The following is a 9,017-nucleotide window of genomic DNA, read 5'->3' on the forward strand; positions in this document are numbered from 1 at the left end:
GACCGTGACGTTCCACAGGGGGCGGTCACGAGTTTACAGTGCGCCCGTGACATGGATACAGTGGTATGCAAAGGGGGTGGTGACATGTATACAGGGGTATGCAAAGGGGGTGGTGACATGTATACAGGGGTGTGCAAACGGGGTGGTGACATGTATACAGGGGTGTGCAAAGGGGGTGGTGACATGTATACAGGGGTGTGCAAACGGGGTGGTGACATGTATACAGGGGTGTGCAAAGGGGTGGTGACATGTACAAACGGGGCAATTACGTGTATACAGATGGCGCGATGTGTATACATGGGGCGTGACATGTAGACTGGGGCGGTGACGTGTACACAGGACGGCGTGTATACAAGGGGGCGGTGATGTGTACACAAGGGCCATGTATACAGGGAGGCCACGACGTGTATATAGGGGGCGGTGACGTGTACACAGGGGGTGGTGACATTACACTGGAGGCGGCGAGGTGTACACAGAGCGTGTATGCAGATAGGGCAGTGATGTGCACACAAGGGGGCGTGTATACAGGAGGGCCATGGCATGTACACAGAGGGGGCGGTGATGTGTATATAGACAGGGGTGACATGTACACAAGGGGCGGTGACCAGTATGTATAGAGGAGGTAGGACCTGTATATATACATAGAGAGAGGGCAGTGACGTGTACACAGAAGGGGTGGTGACGTTTACATAGAGGGCGGTGACGTATATAGAGGGAGATGACATGTATATAGAGGGGGTGGTGACATGTATATAGAGGGTGGTGACATGTATATAGAGGGGGAGGTGACATGTATATAGAGGGCGGTGACATGTATATAGAGGAGGAGGTGACATGTATATAGAGGAGGAGGTGACATGTATATAGAGGGCGGTGACATGTATATAGAGGGCGGTGACATGTATATAGAGGAGGAGGTGACATGTATATAGAGGAGGAGGTGACATGTATATAGAGGGGGTGGTGACATGTATATAGAGGAGGAGGTGACATGTATATAGAGGGCGGTGACATGTATATAGAGGGTGGTGACATGTATATAGAGGAGGAGGTGACGTGTATATAGAGGAGGAGGTGACATGTATATAGAGGGCGGTGACATGTATATAGAGGACGGTGACATGTATATAGAGGGTGGTGACATGTATATAGAGGAGGAGGTGACATGTATATAGAGGGCGGTGACATGTATATAGAGGGTGGTGACATGTATATAGAGGAGGAGGTGACGTGTATATAGAGGAGGAGGTGACATGTATATAGAGGGCGGTGACATGTATATAGAGGACGGTGACATGTATATAGAGGGAGGTGACATGTATATAGAGGAGGAGGTGACATGTATATAGAGGAGGAGGTGACATGTATATAGAGGGAGGTGACATATATATAGAGGGGGTGGTGACATGTATATAGAGGAGGAGGTGACATGTATATAGAGGGTGGTGACATGTATATAGAGGAGGAGGTGACATGTATATAGAGGGGGAGGTGACATGTATATAGAGGAGGAGGTGACATGTATATAGAGGGCGGTGACATGTATATAGAGGGTGGTGACATGTATATAGAGGAGGAGGTGACGTGTATATAGAGGAGGAGGTGACATGTATATAGAGGGCGGTGACATGTATATAGAGGAGGAGGTGACATGTATATAGAGGAGGAGGTGACATGTATATAGAGGAGGAGGTGACATGTATATAGAGGGGTGGTGACATGTATATAGAGGAGGAGGTGACATGTATATAGAGGGTGGTGACATGTATATAGAGGAGGAGGTGACATGTATATAGAGGGGGAGGTGACATGTATATAGAGGAGGAGGTGACATGTATATAGAGGGTGGTGACATGTATATAGAGGGTGGTGACATGTATATAGAGGAGGAGGTGACATGTATATAGAGGGTGGTGACATGTATATAGAGGAGGAGGTGACATGTATATAGAGGGGGTGGTGACATGTATATAGAGGGAGGTGACATGTATATAGAGGAGGAGGTGACATGTATATAGAGGGTGGTGACATGTATATAGAGGAGGAGGTGACATGTATATAGAGGGGGTGGTGACATGTATATAGAGGAGGAGGTGACATGTATATAGAGGAGGAGGTGACATGTATATAGAGGAGGAGGTGACATGTATATAGAGGGCGGTGACATGTATATAGAGGGCGGTGACATGTATATAGAGGGCGGTGACATGTATATAGAGGAGGAGGTGACATGTATATAGAGGGCGGTGACATGTATATAGAGGGGGTGGTGACATGTATATAGAGGAGGAGGTGACATGTATATAGAGGAGGAGGTGACGTGTATATAGAGGAGGAGGTGACGTGTATATAGAGGAGGAGGTGACATGTATATAGAGGAGGAGGTGACATGTATATAGAGGAGGAGGTGACATGTATATAGAGGGGGTGGTGACATGTATATAGAGGAGGAGGTGACATGTATATAGAGGAGGAGGTGACATGTATATAGAGGGCGGTGACATGTATATAGAGGAGGAGGTGACATGTATATAGAGGAGGAGGTGACATGTATATAGAGGGAGGTGACATGTATATAGAGGGAGGTGACATGTATATAGAGGAGGAGGTGACATGTATATAGAGGAGGAGGTGACATGTATATAGAGGGAGGTGACATGTATATAGAGGAGGAGGTGACATGTATATAGAGGAGGAGGTGACATGTATATAGAGGAGGAGGTGACATGTATATAGAGGGGGTGGTGACATGTATATAGAGGAGGAGGTGACATGTATATAGAGGAGGAGGTGACATGTATATAGAGGGGGTGGTGACATGTATATAGAGGAGGAGGTGACATGTATATAGAGGGAGGTGACATGTATATAGAGGGAGGTGACATGTATATAGAGGGGGTGACATGTATATAGAGGAGGAGGTGACATGTATATAGAGGAGGGCGGTGACATGTATATAGAGGAGGAGGTGACATGTATATAGAGGGCGGTGACATGTATATAGAGGAGGAGGTGACATGTATATAGAGGAGGAGGTGACATGTATATAGAGGAGGAGGTGACATGTATATAGAGGGGGTGGTGACATGTATATAGAGGAGGAGGTGACATGTATATAGAGGAGGAGGTGACATGTATATAGAGGGGGTGGTGACATGTATATAGAGGAGGAGGTGACATGTATATAGAGGGTGGTGACATGTATATAGAGGAGGAGGTGACATGTATATAGAGGGGGTGGTGACATGTATATAGAGGAGGAGGTGACATGTATATAGAGGAGGAGGTGACATGTATATAGAGGGTGGTGACATGTATATAGAGGAGGAGGTGACATGTATATAGAGGGGGTGGTGACATGTATATAGAGGGCGGTGATGTATATAGAGGGAGGTGACATGTATATAGAGGAGGAGGTGACATGTATATAGAGGAGGGCGGTGACATGTATATAGAGGAGGAGGTGACATGTATATAGAGGGCGGTGACATGTATATAGAGGAGGAGGTGACATGTATATAGAGGAGGAGGTGACATGTATATAGAGGAGGAGGTGACATGTATATAGAGGGGGTGGTGACATGTATATAGAGGAGGAGGTGACATGTATATAGAGGAGGAGGTGACATGTATATAGAGGGGGTGGTGACATGTATATAGAGGAGGAGGTGACATGTATATAGAGGGTGGTGACATGTATATAGAGGAGGAGGTGACATGTATATAGAGGGGGTGGTGACATGTATATAGAGGAGGAGGTGACATGTATATAGAGGAGGAGGTGACATGTATATAGAGGGTGGTGACATGTATATAGAGGAGGAGGTGACATGTATATAGAGGGGGTGGTGACATGTATATAGAGGAGGAGGTGACATGTATATAGAGGAGGAGGTGACATGTATATAGAGGAGGAGGTGACATGTATATAGAGGGCGGTGACATGTATATAGAGGGCGGTGACATGTATATAGAGGAGGAGGTGACATGTATATAGAGGGTGGTGACATGTATATAGAGGGGGAGGTGACATGTATATAGAGGGCGGTGACATGTATATAGAGGAGGAGGTGACATGTATATAGAGGAGGAGGTGACATGTATATAGAGGGCGGTGACATGTATATAGAGGGCGGTGACATGTATATAGAGGAGGAGGTGACATGTATATAGAGGAGGAGGTGACATGTATATAGAGGGGGTGGTGACATGTATATAGAGGAGGAGGTGACATGTATATAGAGGGCGGTGACATGTATATAGAGGGTGGTGACATGTATATAGAGGAGGAGGTGACGTGTATATAGAGGAGGAGGTGACATGTATATAGAGGGCGGTGACATGTATATAGAGGACGGTGACATGTATATAGAGGGTGGTGACATGTATATAGAGGAGGAGGTGACATGTATATAGAGGAGGAGGTGACATGTATATAGAGGGCGGTGACATGTATATAGAGGGGGTGGTGACGTGTATATAGAGGAGGAGGTGACATGTATATAGAGGAGGAGGTGACATGTATATAGAGGGCGGTGACATGTATATAGAGGAGGAGGTGACATGTATATAGAGGAGGAGGTGACATGTATATAGAGGAGGAGGTGACATGTATATAGAGGGGGTGGTGACATGTATATAGAGGAGGAGGTGACATGTATATAGAGGAGGAGGTGACATGTATATAGAGGGGGTGGTGACATGTATATAGAGGAGGAGGTGACATGTATATAGAGGGTGGTGACATGTATATAGAGGAGGAGGTGACATGTATATAGAGGGGGTGGTGACATGTATATAGAGGAGGAGGTGACATGTATATAGAGGAGGAGGTGACATGTATATAGAGGGTGGTGACATGTATATAGAGGAGGAGGTGACATGTATATAGAGGGGGTGGTGACATGTATATAGAGGAGGAGGTGACATGTATATAGAGGAGGAGGTGACATGTATATAGAGGAGGAGGTGACATGTATATAGAGGGCGGTGACATGTATATAGAGGGCGGTGACATGTATATAGAGGAGGAGGTGACATGTATATAGAGGGCGGTGACATGTATATAGAGGGGGTGGTGACATGTATATAGAGGAGGAGGTGACATGTATATAGAGGAGGAGGTGACGTGTATATAGAGGAGGAGGTGACATGTATATAGAGGAGGAGGTGACATGTATATAGAGGAGGAGGTGACATGTATATAGAGGAGGAGGTGACATGTATATAGAGGGGGTGGTGACATGTATATAGAGGGTGGTGACATGTATATAGAGGAGGAGGTGACATGTATATAGAGAAGGAGGTGACATGTATATAGAGGGAGGTGACATGTATATAGAGGAGGAGGTGACATGTATATAGAGGAGGAGGTGACATGTATATAGAGGAGGAGGTGACATGTATATAGAGGGGGTGGTGACATGTATATAGAGGAGGAGGTGACATGTATATAGAGGAGGAGGTGACATGTATATAGAGGAGGAGGTGACATGTATATAGAGGGGGAGGTGACATGTATATAGAGGAGGAGGTGACATGTATATAGAGGGTGGTGACATGTATATAGAGGGTGGTGACATGTATATAGAGGAGGAGGTGACATGTATATAGAGGGTGGTGACATGTATATAGAGGAGGAGGTGACATGTATATAGAGGGGGTGGTGACATGTATATAGAGGGGGTGGTGACATGTATATAGAGGAGGAGGTGACATGTATATAGAGGGTGGTGACATGTATATAGAGGAGGAGGTGACATGTATATAGAGGGGGTGGTGACATGTATATAGAGGAGGAGGTGACATGTATATAGAGGAGGAGGTGACATGTGTATAGAGGAGGAGGTGACATGTATATAGAGGGCGGTGACATGTATATAGAGGGCGGTGACATGTATATAGAGGAGGAGGTGACATGTATATAGAGGGCGGTGACATGTATATAGAGGAGGAGGTGACATGTATATAGAGGAGGAGGTGACATGTATATAGAGGAGGAGGTGACATGTATATAGAGGGGGTGGTGACATGTATATAGAGGAGGAGGTGACATGTATATAGAGGGCGGTGACATGTATATAGAGGAGGAGGTGACATGTATATAGAGGAGGAGGTGACATGTATATAGAGGGCGGTGACATGTATATAGAGGGAGGTGACATGTATATAGAGGAGGAGGTGACATGTATATAGATGGCGGTGACATGTATATAGAGGAGGAGGTAACATGTATATAGAAGGCGGTGACATGTATATAGAGGGTGGTGACATGTATATAGAGGAGGAGGTGACATGTATATAGAGGGCGGTGACATGTATATAGAGGAGGGGGTGACATGTATATAGAGGAGGAGGTGACATGTATATAGAGGAGGAGGTGACATGTATATAGAGGGGGTGGTGACATGTATATAGAGGGGGTGGTGACATAATAATAATAATAATAATAATAATAAATTTTATTTTTATAGCGCCGACATATTCCGCAGCACTTTACATTTCAGAGGGGATTTGTACAGACAATAGACATTACAGCATAACAATAATCACATACAGTAGATTATAACAAATACCAAGAGGAGTGAGGGCCCTGCTCGCAAGCTTACAGTCTATGAGGAAAGAGGTAGACACGAAAGGTGGGTGGTAACAGTTGCCCTGATTGTATGGACCAGCCATAATGTTAAGTGTGTAACAGTACAGACACAGAGGGCTAATGGATGCATAAAGCATGTGGGAACATGATGCTGGGAACCTGGTTATGGTAAAACTTTTGGCTCTGCCACACAGGGATAGGTTAGGTTAATGTGTTGAGGCGATAGGCCAGTCTGAATAAATGCGTTTTCAGGACACGCTTAAAATTGTGGGGATTGGGGACTAATCGTATTGACCTGGGAAGTGCATTCCAAAGAATTGGCGCGGCACGTGTAAAGTCTTGGAGACGGGAGTGGGAGGTTCTGACTATTGAGGATACTAACCTCAGGTCATCAGCAGAACGGAGGGCGCGGGTAGGGTGGTATACTGAAACAAGGGAGGAGATGTAGGGTGGTGCTGAGCCATGGAGGGCTTTGTGGGTGAGGGTAATAAGTTTATACTGAATTCTGGAGTGGATGGGTAGCCAGTGTAATGACTGGCACAAGGTAGAGGCATCGGTGTAACGATTGGTGAGGAATATGATCCTGGCTGCAGCATTCAAGACAGATTGGAGAGGGGAGAGTTTGGTAAGAGGGAGACCGATTAGAAGAGAGTTACAATAGTCGAGACGAGAATGAATAAGAGAAACAGTAAGAGTTTTTGCAGAGTCAAAAGTAAGAAAAGGTCGAATTCTAGAAATGTTTTTGAGGTGCAGATGACAAGAGCGAGCCAGTGATCGAATGTGGGGGGCAAAGGAAAGCTCGGAATCAAGTATGACCCCAAGACAGCGGGCATGTTGCTGGGGAGTAATAGTGGAACCACACACGGAAATGGCAATGTCGGGTGTAGGTACATTAGTAGCGGGAGGAAACACCAGGAGTTCAGTCTTTGACAGGTTCAGTTTCAGATATAGTGAGGACATGATATTAGACACAGCGTTTAGACAATCGACAGTGTTTTCTAGAAAGGCTGGCGTGATGTCAGGAGAAGAAGCGTATAATTGGGTGTCATCAGCATAGAGATGGTACTGGAAACCAAATCTACTGATTGTTTGACCAATAGGGGCAGTGTACAAGGAGAAGAGGAGGGGGCCTAGAACCGATCCTTGAGGAACCCCAACAGTAAGGGGAAGGTGAGAGGAGGAGGAACCGGCAAAAGAAACAGTAAAGGAGCGGTCGGAGAGATAGGAGGAGAACCAGGAGAGAACGGTGTCCTTGAGGCCAATGGAATGGAGCATAGTGAGGAGGAGCTGATGATCCACAGTGTCGAATGCTGCAGAGAGATCCAAGAGAATTAGCATGGAGTAATGACCATTTGATTTAGCTGTTAGCAGATCATTAGAGACTTTAGTGAGGGCAGTTTCAGTGGAGTGTAAAGAGCGGAAACCGGATTGGAGAGGGTCGAGAACAGAGTTTTCTGAGAGATAGCGGATAAGACGGGAGTGGACCAGGCGTTCCAGGAGTTTAGAGATGAAGGGAAGATTAGAGACAGGTCTATAGTTAGCGGCACAGTTTTGGTCGAGGGATGGTTTTTTAAGTAGTGGATGTATGATAGCATGCTTAAATGAGGAGGGAAAAATACCAGAAGAGAGAGAGGTTAAATATTTTAGTTAGGTGAGGGGTGACAGCAGGGGAAAGGGACTGGAGGAGATGTGACGGAAATGGGTCACTGGTGCAAGTAGTTGGGCGAGAAGATGCAAGGAGCCTGCTTACTTCTTCTTCTGTGACTGGTTCAAAATCAGAGAGTGAGTTAGATGCAGTGGGGGAGGGAGGACAGTGCATGGTATGAGGGGATTTGGAGATAATTTCCTGTCGGATCTGGTCAATTTTTTCTTTGAAGTAATTGGCCAGATCGTCAGCTTGGAGCTCCGTGGTTGGGGCCTGTACTCTTGGATTGAGTAGAGAATGAAAAGTGTCAAAGAGACGTTTCGGGTTATTGGACAGTGAGATGATGAGGGTGTTGAAATAGGTTTGTTTGGAGATGTGAAGGGCAGTGTTGTATGTTCTAAGCATAAACTTAAAATGGATGAAATCTTCGTGTAGTTTGGATTTTCTCCACAGACGTTCGGCGCACCTGGAGCACCGCTGCAGGAAACGTGTTTGCACCATGTGCCAGGGTTATCGCCGTCTGCGTTGTGGTGTTCTATTTATAGGGGGTGCAAATTCATCCAGGGCACTTTGAAGTGTTTCGTTGTAATGCTTCAATGCAGAATCAGGACATGAGAGGGAGGAGATAGGGGCCAATGAAGACTACAAGTTCTTCAGAAGTTTCTGGGTGTTAATGGCCTGTATGTTTCTATAAGTCTGGACAGTGGAGGTGACCTGAGCAGCCTGGCAGTTCTTTATAGAGAATGAAAGAAGATTGTGGTCAGAGAGCGGGAGAGG

The sequence above is a fragment of the Dendrobates tinctorius genome, unplaced genomic scaffold (assembly GCF_039654945.1).
Source record: "Dendrobates tinctorius isolate UK_male_01 unplaced genomic scaffold, ASM3965494v1 ptg000075l, whole genome shotgun sequence".
Lineage (NCBI taxonomy): Eukaryota > Metazoa > Chordata > Amphibia > Anura > Dendrobatidae > Dendrobates > Dendrobates tinctorius.